Here is a 14,184-nt window from a genome sequence, read left to right on the forward strand (position 1 = left end):
ACCAAATCATAACTGCATAAAGGAACAGTAATCATCATTAAGAGAGCAAGAAGTAAATATAAACTGGTTTATTGTAAATGGCTTGTTGCCACAGAAGTGAAGATAAATGCTACTTAGTCCTCATCGCAGACTTATGTCTCATTCCCTGTTCAGCAATGGAGCCAAGCACATGTCTAACTTCAAAAATGCAAATATCCCATTGAATTAAATGGAGTTATCAGATACTGAATCAGAAAGAAAGCTAAATGCCTTCTTCAATTTCTCTCCCTCCCTCCCCTCCTTCCTTGAACCAGTAAGATTGCTGTGGCCCTGGTTAATGCTAGTGTGTGCCAGCGATACAATGAATGATGCTTCAGAAATGCCTAGATAAATGCCTGACATTTCAACAGTGGATGCAGTCAGGGAACGATTGCTATTGAAAGCTAGAAAATCTTCCATTTTTTCAATTCAAGTATTTTGCCAGGGCTTTAACTAGTGCAAATACTCAATGCAGGAAATTAAATGAGTCCATTGTCTGAGCATCCACTCATGTTGTCTGTAAATTGCTCCTCTTCATTTCAGCATCCCTGATTGAATTGGTGTTTTAATTATTTTTTTTATAGCAGGCTTTCAATTCATGATCCCACGTAAGCCTGACTCCATTGAGTCTGCATTGCCCTATAGTGCTAGCAGATCAGGAATCAATCATAATGCTATCAGTCACATAGTTGTATAGTATGCTTGTCATGACATTAACTAATGCAGAGAAATGTGATGATATAGTAGGTCTCAAAATACCTGTGCATCTGATGCTTGTAAACAAAAATAACTAATTACGGAAAACATTGGTCAGAAGGAGAGCGTACATGCAAGTTACCTGGCTCTTTTCCTTATTCCCAAAATCTTTTCTGTTCCCAAATCTATTTAGAGAACACTGTTCTGCTTCCACCTGAGCCCTGAAGAAGTCTTCATATCAGATTAGTTTCTAATGCCACAAACACACCTGACTTGACTCATTCCTTTATTTTACAATAATACAGCAGCTTGAAGTGCTTTAAAACTTGAGTTGAAGACATGACAAAAATCCCAGAGAAAATGAAAAGTAATGGTTTGATGAGAGATATATCTGTCTGAAAAAGAGAAAGATAGCAAGTCAGCATCAATCAAGATGGTTTTGTGTAGACACAAGACATTCAGATATCTGTAATATGTTTGACTTGGGCCCACATGACATTCCTATAAAATTAGCATTATAAATCTCCAGATTAAAATAAAAGAGTATGTTTAATGTCCCATGCTGAGATGCCTAATAGGCAGAAAAAGCAACAAAAATGATGATAATGTAGTACTCTACCTAACATAAATTGCCAAATGACACAATGAGGCAGAATTTAGAGAACCAATTTCTCTGCCTTAAAACACAAGTTATAAGCAGTGCAGAAAACCATCTACTCCTAACTTAGATTAGCTGTCTACCTAAGACATTTAAGTTGAATTAACTGCAGATGGGAAAGTAAGAGAGCCTTAAACCCCAGCATGAACATTTTAGGATTAAACCTTTCAGAATTAAATGTAAAGGAAGCTAGGGATATTTTATCTGTAAAAGAGAGAGCATCCACACAGGAATTTGGTGGGCTTTGACTAATGCAATTTAATGTCACACCTTTACTTAATTCATCTTAATCTTTCCCAAGTGTCCCACTGCAGCTGAGTTCTTTAGTCTGAAGTATTATAGTGGATCTAATTTGAAGGACAGCATTAGTTGAACCATTAGCTAAAGTCTTATCCATATGGGGAGGTTACTCAGTGCAGAGTACCAGCTACCTCAAACCTACTTTGTGCCAATATTCTTAGTTTACATTAAAGTGTTGTAGACTGGATCATACTACCTAACATGCACAGGGAGTTTGTGCAAAGCAACTATGTATTTTAAATTCAGATTCACCCTCTTCACAAGTCTTAACATTTACCCAAATAAAAGTGAGACTCAAAGATTTGAAGAGCAAGTAGGATACTAGACTGTGGTGCAGTGATAATGATGAGAGATTGATACTTACTAGGCAAAAGTTCAAAGTTAAAACAGGAAAACTAAAAAATAAAAATTTAAGCCTTTCAGAGATGACACAGATACTGCTGAAAACAATGAAGCCCAAGAGGATGTACATTCCCAGGGTGAGAAGGATCAAGCCATTATGCTAAATGGGACATTTCCATACATTATTTGAGCCAATAGGAAAACCAACATAGAAATCTGAATCTATGAAAGCTAGTAAAAAGGAAAATCTCAAATTTCAGTTGGCAGTGAAGAAAGAGAAAATGAGAAGGGCACAAATGGACCTTGAAGACAAAACAGGGGGAGATTCTTGAAGTGAAGAAGTTAAAAAGCCTTAAAAGGCTGGAATTGGAAGTCTATAAATTAATTACTCAACATAGCAAAAAAGGAAGGATTTAGCAAAAAAGGAACATCATAGAGTTACCCCCCCTTTACTAGTCTTTTCTGGTAGTACTCTCAAAAATTGCATCAAGATAATAAAGAAGTGTTCAAACAAGACAGGCTATTAACCATTCTCCAAATCACATAGGGCATATCCATGACTGTCAGAAGCTGAAACAATTGGGCTGCCAGCAAAACTGTGCAGCCACACATCTTTATCCGCAAAGCAGTCAGAATGGTCTTTCAAAGCATTTGAAAGATCATGTTATGGCAAGTAAGGTTTTGTAAATGAAAATCAGATCTCACTAATCTCTTAGAATTATTGATTGTATCAGTAAGGTAGGGAATAAGGAAAAGCATAGGTTTACTTTGTCTTCTAAAATATATTTGACAATTTACGATGTCAGAATTTGTCCAGGAGACAGAAAGCAGACAGGAGGGTTAGGTGGTCAATTTTCATCAGAGCATCAGGTTAACAGCAAAGGCCTCAGCCTTCCATCCTAAATCCATTTCATGTTGTTTGTTACAGTACAGATTGGGAAAAGATGAATGCTAAACTAGGGCATGATAGATGTAAATAGAAAACATAAGTATGATTTTATTAAGTCAACCAGGCCCCAGGTTAACTAAAGGGGGACTAAAGGAAACTTCAGAGCTCTTCAAAAAAGCTAGATGAATGGACAACATAATGGCCAAGGAAGTTCATTGTATCCATATGAAGTTATGCATTTAGGAAAAAAGGCAAACTGCTAAGATACCTTATAAATGAAAAATTGCAAAGATACAGCTTCAGGTTGGGGGGTTCTTGGCAGGGAAAGGCAGAAAGGTAAAGCTGTTGATAAGTAAATTTCTCATGTGCCTTTCTCATAAGATGAGAAGTGGTCTAGATGAAATTTCTCTAAGGCCAATGTAAACTAACTATTAAACCCTTCTTGAAAGTAGTTATGACTGATTTTTCTTTAAAAATACAAGGATATATTGAATGGAATTGGGCCAGACTTGTACCAGACTATTCAGTGGTTCAACCAGAGGATAAAGACTGCTAAATTTTCAGATCGCACCAAGCTGGAGATGGCGGCAAGAATGGCTGGGATCCAGGTTCAGGTTCAACCTCCTCTTGATAGTCTAGGAGTAAGCTGGAGAAGATGGAGCTCAGCTCAGTAAGGACAGAGGAAAGGACCTGCACTGAATCTACGGCTGAGCTACACGGACAGCAAAATTTCAGAAGATGGTTTAGTAGGGCAGTACGGTTTTTCACAAGCTGGACATGAACTGATGTGCACATCATGCTGTTAAGTATGAACTGGCTTATACCTTGTAAGACACAAAGGAATCATTTCCGTTCAGTCTACACAGTGTTGTTAAGATTTCAGCTAGAAGTATTATGTCTGGTTTGGGGCATGAAGCTCAAGAAAGATATGGCCCAGTCAGAAAGGACAGAAAGAATGATAAGAGATCTAGAAAACATGACCAAAAAGGCCTAAATGAACTGCACTTGTTCTCAAGGAGAATGCTAAAAAGGAAACATGATCAGACTCTTCAAATATGTAAGAGGCCATTGCACAGACAAGTGGAAAAAGCTGTTTTCCCTGCCTATGGGAGGTATACAAGATGTAAATTGCAGCAAGGAAGCTTTAGGTTAGGTATTTTTCTGTCTTTCTAATAGCAAAGTTTACAAAACACTGGAATGGCCTACAGGGCTGTGGAGTCACCAGAGGTCTTTAGGAGCAGATTGGACGAAGATACCATGGATGCTTTAGGAAGTAACCTCGATTGTTGCCTTTGCCCCCAAGTGCCACCCAAGCCTTGTTTTCTGCTGTGCAACAGAAAGCTCAACAACTCCATCCTTTCAGTGTGAAAATAAAATAAGCAAGCAGACAAAATAGGGTGAAGAACAATAAAAAGATAGAATATCTTGTCATACATCTGTGGTACAACCTCAAGCAGACTGCTGTGGTCCAGTCATCTCAAAGAGACTGAGAACTTCAGAGGATTCAAAGATGAGCAACAAGCAGGATCAAGGGCATAGCAATTCATGAAAGATTGAAAAGATTGGGATTATTATCTTCAGAGAAAAACAAGGATGATAGAATAAAAGCACATGAAGTAGTGTCTGGTACAGACTGATCAGGAACTTTTCTTCTTCCCATCTCATACTGTAGAAGAAAGGGACCTTCTCTGAATTATCAACCTAAAGGTGGATATTTAAAACAAACCAAAAAAACCCCTAAAAAATCCCACACCAAAATAAGTACACAACAAGAGATTAAAATGGGGAACTTCTCTGCTATGGTACATCCAAAGTATTGATGCTAAAAACAAAAGGATTCAGAAAGAAAATGGCTTTCCAACATTGGTACACGAGACACCTTAAAGCCTATGAAAAAGTCTGTTCCAGCTTACCTGACATCAGCCCTTTGCACCGCACTCTGCTGTCCCCCATGGGCCCTTTACGGCCACGCTCCATCCCGCTAGAGCTATTCCTGAGTGAAGCAACATGAGTCACGGAAGGAAGGATGCATGGCCTTCTGCCACCGCCTGCAGTGCTCCTGCCAGTGTGAGGACTGAGGCAAGAGCCACCAAACCCATCCCGGCCGGCAGCCCCCTAAACCACAGGGAAGTTGCACCACAAACCCAGCTGCCTGCTCACAGTCGCAGAGCAGGTGTGCAATGGGGGAAAGAGGCCAAAAAGCCTAAGTTTCAGGTATTGCTCTTTTAAAAGACAGCAAAGGGGCCAAAAAGAAGGACTGCTTGCTTTTAAGAGGACACTATTCACCCCAGTAGGCTGGGGACAGGCTGGTAGTACTTGCACATCACTGAAAGAACAGAGGACAGGTCTGATCCAAGCAGTTTCTGTCTTAGATTTATAACACGTCCTGAGCCAAAAACACTGCTTTGCCCCAAAGCAGTAGCTTGAACAGACTTTGTAAAATCGTGGCCTTGTTATCATCCTAAGAAAACTGAGTGTGTGTATCAAGGAGGTGTATCTATCTGTTTCTGTGTGTCTAATTTACCCAATAACAAGCAAACAGTGACAAAGGATCTCCAACCCAGATGACGGCATTGACAGCACCTATAAACAGAAGGGCAAAGGTCTTAATTGCAGAGTCTTACCCAAAGTTAACTTAACAAACCTGTTTATTACTGAATAACTCCAACCATTCAATTTTCAATTATTTATACATTTCAGCTAGCGCCTCTGAAGAACTGAACTTGAAGTGCGATCAGTTTAAGGACGCATCTCAGAGACATACCGGAAATTTTGCCAGAAATTTGTTTAAAACACAAAACAAACAATGAGAGACCAATTTCTGGGAAGGAATGTGGTGCTGTGTGTGGGCATTAAGAAAAATGTGACCTTTGTAATGCTGAAACATCACAGTATTTTACATGAGGAGAAAGGTCCCTCCTCAGCTTCTCTCTGTGGGTCCACTTCGGTAAGGAAGGGATGCTGCATGTGATACGGCCTCTCCATAGATGACCTCATTAGTGGCAGCAGTTAGTTTTTTTAACACCAGAGGTAGTGATATAGCAACACCAGACTATTTTGAGCTAACAGCACTGATGCAATTTTCAAATTGTACACGACTTCCAGCTAGCTTGATGGAAAAGCACCATCTCTCCTGGTCTCCTAGAGCTTACAGGCTCTAGAGCATCACACCAGGCACAGCATTTGTGAAGTCCCTTTCACACTGACATAAGCCCCTAGAAGGCTTCAGCAAGGAATAAGGAGGACTAACTGCGTCCTGCAGGTGAGACCCGGAAGAAGAACCACCCTTGCATTTTGTGCCCAGGCAGATTCAGGAAGCCTGGGAGGTTGGTCAGGAGGCTGGTCCATATACTGCCAGCTCAGAAAGCCTCCAGAATAGCAATTACTGCCTGCCTAGGAAATCCAGGGAGCTTGGCTGAGCCCTAGAGACAACGTAAAATGAAAGTGGTCAGAACAACATCAAAACGGTTTGACTGTGGGCTGGGGATATCCCAGACAATAAAAGCTGTTTGGTAAATGCTGCTTTCCATCTGCAAAGCAGATGAGAGTTCAATGCTAAGGATAATTTAAAAGTCAAATAAACGATTTTAAATGGCTTGTAATAAATAAAACCATGTTTCTTTGTAAAGTAAACTGCCCTTGTTTGCTGGCTGGATGTGTGCACACCAAACCAGACAAGCAGATGAAGAAAAACCAGTCCCTGGGTGAAAGGAGAGACTCTTGCCCAGCCTGAGAGGAGCTGCAGTAAATGGTGGAAGAAAATATCCCATCAGTGCTTCAAAGGGCAGGTGGGAAAGGAGCTGATGAGGGGATGAAACTTATGAACTGGAGAGGACAGCAGACCGCAAGGTAATGCACTGGATTTTTTTTTCTGGGTCAAAGCTGTGAGGTCGAATCTCTTGTCCCAAGGCAAGAGACAGCTTCCCTTTCCCACAGCCCCTCTGGTGAGCTGACAAGTGTTGCAGAGCTGCTGGTAGTTGTGCAGTTGGTCCTAACTGCCAAAGTTAACTCTCCACTTTTGGAAGCCAGAGGCACGGAGGAAATAGACCCTGATACAATGCCTAGCCGATAACCTTCCCAAAATGGGAAAAATAAACAAACAGGGGCAGGATATTCTGGGTCACTCATTGAATACAAAAGGGCAAACCCAACAAGGTGACCCAAAATCCATACCTCTCTAGGGGAAAAAACAGTTTTATTAATAAAAATACCAACACATTATCAAAGACTCCTTATCAACACCATAGATGCAAGCTGACAGGCGGAAATCAATGCCAGCTATTGGAATATGAAGGCATGATAAAAAGCTACAACTTCCTTTGAAAAAATGTATATTTAGATGTAGATCAAGGATACTTTCATTTTGTCAGCTTGGCCATTTTTGATCAACTCACCATATTTAATTAAAGCTGTAATAGTCAATCTCATTTCTAATTGCATGCAAAGTGGCAATATTTTGCAGATTGGTTCCTGCCTGGGAAATGTGTCTGTTTGTAGTACAGCCCACTTATGTACTAAAATGGCTGCTTTTTTCCCACAGTTTACAGAGAAGTTTACAAAGCTGGAGCTGTCAAAAAATAAAACATCCTGTGCTATAGCTGTGCATACTAATGTGTAGTCTTAATGCTGGTGAATTTTTCATGTAGAAATCAGTAAGTCAATGTCCTTAAAAAGGAAGAAAACCAGGTTTTATTTAGTGCCAAAGTAGAGAAATAAAATCATTTGGGAGAGATGGCGGGGGGGGGGGGGGGGGGGAGAGACAGGACACGACACACACAACACAAAAAAAAAAAGCAAGTTCAAAACATCAGTTTTCTCTTAAATAGAATGTGTTATCAAAGTAAGTTATGTTGGTAACATGAAAGCTATCTGAATCACAAATAAAGAAAATAACTAGAAGAGTAGGGTGTAGTATAGGGTGAGACAGCGTTAAAATATTAAATGCAAAAACAGCAAATGGGCTGGGTCAAAACTGAAAGAGGACGTCACTGTGTCTTCACCACAGAAACGCTGATCACAGGCATATAAAATGGTTAATATTGCAGCTTCAAAGTTTAGTCTAGTGAAAGATGATTTTCATAATAATTTGGAGCTATAGGAACATGGCCTTTGAAGCTAAAATAGAAAAAGGGAAAGGTACAGTAATTTCACTTGACCTTGCAGGAGCAGTGTCCTGAAGCCAGTGATGAACACCAGCCACTCACACTTACATCAGACCGAAATTTCTACAAGGTAGAGGCTCAGGGTGGTACAGGCCTTTAAAACAACACAGACAAGAAAAACCCCACAGATGCTGTTTACTATTGGAAATCATCAATAGACTCAACTTACCAAATCTTTTAATACATCAAAACATTCCCAACTAATTGGTATTGTGGTAGCACCTAAGAGGTCCTGCTGGAGCTGAAGGCCTGCTTGCGCTGGACACAACTGTCAAAAGAAAGAGATGTCTGTCCATCCTCAAGTCTGTTATAGTACGTAAAGATGCAACCACCAACAGGAATATAATGTTCTCAGTCTCTTGTTGCTGAATTTGTACATCCTCTTACCATTCCCTGTAAGATGTCTATTTTTTTATAGCTACAACTGAATTAAAAAAATGAAGGAATATGAACCTCAAATCACCCACTGCAGCTAGGGAATCTGGGAGGACAGAGGGAGAGCAGGAAGCTGCTGCGATCCTCCTCTGTGACGTGTCTGACCCCAATCAGCAGCTGCTAGTAAAAGCACCACCTTGCGTGGTCAGGCTGTCCCTTTGTGTTTGCATAGTTTCTAGTGAGGGTCATGGCTTTGGTGTCCAGAAAAAACCACTTCTTTGCATGGTGGAAGTTTTTTCAGGCCTATAGTAAAGCCTGTAGCAGCAAAACAGCAGCAACTCAGAGCACACACCTGAACGAATTACCAAGTTTCTGTGATTTGTCTTAGATGAATTGTTCACTTTTCCTCTGAGTAGATCTTACGTTTAAAGAAATTCTCATCAGAGTGCAAAAAAAGAAATCTCAGTCACCTTCTAGAAAATGAGATACTGGTCATTAAACATTGCACTTCATTTAATTGTCATCACGTTGTGAGTAAGAGCAGTCATGCTGGCACAAATTGCAGTTTAATTGCTCGCAAAATACTCAAACTACACAACATGCCCCGATTTGATCCCAGAGCCACTGACACAGCAGCCAAGCCCTGGAACACGCTCACAAGCCCTGTTTGAGGAGCGGTACCCCTGGAGCAGGCTTCGAAACACCACAGAGGCTCTTACCCCCTGTACGCTGCTGATTGTGCTGTGCCCAGGCCCCACATCCCCTATGTGTCATGCCGTGCCCCCACCCACAGGTCACCAGCAGTCTCACCAGACCGGAACCAGTCCCCTACAATGCATCACTTGCCCATAACCTCCACGCACTCCCTTGTGCAGATGACCACAGGTCCTGCCTATCACCAGCCTCCCCCACAACACCTTAAAGCCCTTAAATCACTCTTTAAACCGCTTCCTCCCACAGGGACATTTCAGACCACATCACAGCCCACCAGAAGCTACCAGTGACCCAGATTTATTCCCTGGGAAAGGTGGGATAAGAACATGCCCGTTGTCACACCACTAAGCACTTGTAGCTGGGTTTTATTCTAGACTCCTTATAAGATTTCCTGGCTTTGCAATCACCAAAGAATACAAACAGCCAGGGTACAGCAAACACAGCACCAGGGACGCAGGGTCACACCAGCTGCAGCACCCCCATTGTGGTAGGAAATAAAGGATTTCTGAAAGTGAGCACAAGGAGGAGGCTGCAGCCAGGAGCTGTACCTGGAGGAGCAAAGCACATGTGATTTTGCAGGGAACAAGAAGAGGCAGTAAGAAAAGCAGAGGAACAGAGGGAGAGCAAAGTGGGGGCCAGCTAGCAGGCACCTTTTTAGAGATGTCCTACATCCATCAAGTAGCTGCCCCCCAGTCCAAGCCGGGCACAGTGTTCTCCCATCAGGGATGGTGACAATCCCCGCTCCCCAGCAGCTCTGGAGAGCCCTGGCAAGCAAAGCGAGAGCAATGGATGGGTGGGGGAAGGAGAAGCCCCCAGGGCCATGGGTTGCACTGGACCATGCTCACAGGGAAGGAGGCTCCCATGGCAGCTGGCGTGTTTTCCAATCAGTCTGTATCGGGTCTGGCTGAGCCAGAATTGGTTTTCCCCTGTAGCAGCCCTCATGGTGCTGTGTTTTATGCTGGGAGCTGGCAGGGTGTTGATAGCACACTGGTGTTGTGGCTACTGCTGAGTAGTGCTTACACAGCACCAAGGCTCTTTCTGACATTTCCCCCCCCACAGTGGGACGGGGTGGGCAAGATCTTGGGAGGGGACACAACCAGGACAGCTGACCCGAACTGACCAAAGGGATATTCCATACCATATGACGTCTGCTCAGTATAAAGCTGGGAGAAAGGAGGAAGGGGGTGGGGTCACCCTTGGTCCTCCGAGGCAACCACTACGCATATTGGAGCCCTGCTTCCTGAGAAGGCCCGACATCGCCTGTTAATGGGAAGTAGAGAATAAATCTGTTTTCTTTTTTTTGCTTCCGCGCGCGGACCTTTGCTTCGCTTTGCTTATATTAAAACTGCTGTTGTTTTACCCACAAGGGTTGTTTTGTTTTCCTATCTTATTTTCTTTCCCTTCTTTGCCCTATTGAGAAAAAAAGGGGAAAGGGGGGGAAAGTGATAGAGCGACTTGGTGGGTACCTGGCATTTAGCCAAGGTCAAACCACCACACAGTCATACATTTACTCTAGGAAATTACCGTATCTGCTGCTGGAGAGAGCTGGTTAAACTGCTGGAAGATGCTGGGAGGAAGGTTACAGGCAGCTGCAGAGCAGGACAATCCACACAGAGAACAAAATACAGTTGATCTCAGCCCAAAGAACCTTACCTGCCATCTCATTAATTGAAAGCTAGTCACATGCTTCATTGCACGACCCGAAGTAGCATCCTATGTCAGGTTTTTCCCTCCAGATTCACTGTATCAGGCACCAGGCACTAATCTGCTATGAAATGCAAGTTTAGGGGACCATGGTACGAAGAAGGAACTTGCCTTCAGCTTATTTCCTACAGCAGAGAGGCTGTGGTGGCCACAGCACCCAGTGGTTTGTTTCTCCATTTCCCCTTCCTTCTCCTGTAACTCCTGCAGCCGCCCATCAGGGACAGGCAGGTTTGCAGCGCCCTGGTCCGAAGGATGCTCCAGTGCATTCCCACTGGAAAGGTGCCCAAGGGGCAGTCACCCCAACTTTTGAAGACAGTCCTTACCTGTAGAGAAGGAGTTGCCCCAAGGGGTGGAAAACTTGGAAAAAGTCAATTTTGTTCACAGTACAATGGGACACAAGTCCAAGCTCCTCTTAAAATAGTGTTTAAGGATGCCAACGAGTCCCAGTGCATCTCATATTGGCACCAGCTTGCAACCATAAATTACTCAGACATGAACAAAAGACCGTGGAGGCTGCCAGTGTCCCAGCCAGGGGATGAGCAGAGGAGACATGGCCCTAGGTGCACATGGCAGCAACGTGGCTGTGCAGCTCCATGGGCAGCACAGCCACGATTGGAACCACTTGTGCCCACGTGCCTCACCCCTGAGCACAGAGACCCCCAGAAAACGGGGACAGCCTTTGCCATAGCCCCACCAGCATTTCATTAAGTGAACTGCTGGCAACTGAATCCATCTCTCTCCTTTTCCTACTTTGTGCTGTAGATAACCAAAGTAGAGGACAGAGGTGGCTAACTAGCATGTCCTCATCTTTCTGCAACAATTTCTGTTTCATCTGCCCCTAAACCTGCATCTTGGCAGCCCAACCTAGCAATACATCACAAATTATTTGCATTGAGCAGACCCACAACTGTGTGACTGTTGCTAGATAAGATCCTTCTGAATCTCAGGATTTATGGCTGCATCCATACCACAAGTGCCATGGCCAGGATGGCATAGTCTCACCTGCAGCTTAGCTCCTTAGCTGCTCTGAAAAAATGGCAGAAATAATAAGGATGAGGAAAAGAGCACATCATAAGGAACAAGGAGATAAATTAGCAAATAAGTGGAGGGAAAAAAAAAATACAAAACCAAAGAAAATGAGGGCTTGACTGTAGTTGACATTATGTAAGAAGAAGAGGGGAAGAAGCATCTCCCGCTAGGCTGGAAGAAGTCAGCATGTAAGAGGGCTGCAGGAGAGAGGAGCACCTTGGCTGCACACTCTCTGTCCTGGGGCGTTTTGTTTGTTTTTTAATAAACAGAAGGTACAAGTCCAGGCTCTGCTCCCAAAGTTCCTGTTGGAGATGGTCCCCAGCCAAGCAGGAGATCCAAAAAGCCTCTCAGAGCAGCTGGAATAAAGCTTTGCATCTGGAGCCATGTACGACAGAAAAGCTCAAATCTGTCTGCTCCAAATGTTGAGGAAGTTTGGATGGGGGTGGAAGTGTGATGGCCAAGACCTGCCTCTCCTCTGACAGGTTAGCCATAAGCAAAGAAGTTATTTCTCTCATTTTAACTTTCTGGGCCCAGAAATGGAAATGGTCTCTCTCACAGACACTGTCCAGTAGGAAAAACTTGAGCTGAAGGGTTTCGGTTTTATGGCTATAGCAAAGACAATAATCAGCTTGCAAGGCCAACAGTGAGTGCATATTAGATGGCTTTTCTTGGGGATTAGATGAATATGTTTTTAACTTGGGGGGGGGGGGGCGGGCGTGGGGAGGGGTAGTGGGTTGTTGTTGTTTTACATTTCTTTCACAAACCAGTCTGTCTCGCAGGCATCACTTCCCTGTGAGTGCTGGCAAGTGGCAGAGGTGGCTGCTCCTCACCTGCATTCCCCACCACACCAAGTGCAATGGAACAGCCATTTGCAAATGCTTATCCCATAACAGCAATGTGCAGCAGGCAGAGGTCTCCAGATTTATTTTAATTCCCAAAATTCATGACAAGTAGTCTGATTTTCAGAGAAAAGCTAAGCACTAGCTAAGAAAGCCAAAGAAGAAGCAGCACAGAAACAGGCATTCACCTTGTGAAAAGCATGCCTTAAATCGTTCTCTTTTTTTGGCTTTGTTTAGTCTAGTTTTGGATTTCTCTGCTGAAGCCTGCTGGATCAAAAGGCACTTGTTTGAACACGGCACGCAGCGTGGGTTTGCTTCGCGCGCTCCCTCGCCGCGCCATGTGCATCATCACCAAAGCCGTGCGGGGGGCTGACCCACGGGAGCAGCATGGGTGCATGATGGTGGCAGCAATGTTTGTGCTAAAACGCTGAGATTTGAGAGAATTCACAAACATGCTTGCAGACACGTGGGAGACAAACAAACGATGACACGAATTAAATGTTTGCAAGGACAGCTGGAGAGCAGCGATTAGCAAACAGCGCTGTGGACACGATGGGGCAGGTAAGTGAGCGCCGACAAGGGCGCCAGCAGAGAGATCACGTTGCAAAACTGCATATGGGCTGTTGCTTTATCCTGGTGCCTTCACACGCACTCACTGACCTCCCCAGCTGCACTCTGCTTGCACAAGCTGCTCCGACCCAAGGAGTGACGTTGACTTGGAGCCAGGCAAGAAACTCATCCAGCGCTGCCGGTGCCGGGAGCCCGTGAGCCGGCCTGGGCCAGGCTGACAGGCAGTGCTGCAATTTGGCTCCAGCGGGAGCAAACAAGCACAGGTACAGACAAGATTTATTTTTCCTGTTGGAACACATTCATCTGCAGATTAGTGGCTGCTCTGAGCACACCAAAGCTAGATACCGGCAGTTAACTCTTCTCTGCCAGCCTGCAGCCGTCCCACTAGGCAAAACACCTATCCAGCAGCAGCAACCAGCTCTCCAGCCAGCGTCTGGTTCCTCTGGGATTAGAGTCCTGTGCTTCAAGTACATCAGCCCAGGCGCCAGACGCACACTGACCTGCAAATTTATTTACTTTTTTAATTTTTGAGCAAGAGAGAAAGAAACATCTGTAAAACAGGGGTTCCCTCTCCTAGAGAACAGCAAAGCTAGTGTTTCTGGACCAAATGCAAGAAGGCTCTGTAGAATTCCCAGTTTCTAATTTTTACAAAGAGAGGCCAAAATCTTCAAAAGCAAACGCACAGCAATCCACTACGGCTTCTGTTCCTTATTTAGGGTAGACTACATCTGAAATCTAATTATCTCTCTGCAACTCCCTGTGCAGTCAAGGCAGACAGAGATCTCCAGGGACCAATTCCTTCCACCTGCCTTAAACACCTACCTTGGGACATAATCAACTCCCTCTCACACCCAGGGATGCTACACAGAAATAACTCCAGATCCCATC

This window comes from Strix uralensis, chromosome 6, assembly GCF_047716275.1.
Source record: "Strix uralensis isolate ZFMK-TIS-50842 chromosome 6, bStrUra1, whole genome shotgun sequence".
NCBI classification, from domain to species: Eukaryota; Metazoa; Chordata; class Aves; order Strigiformes; family Strigidae; genus Strix; species Strix uralensis.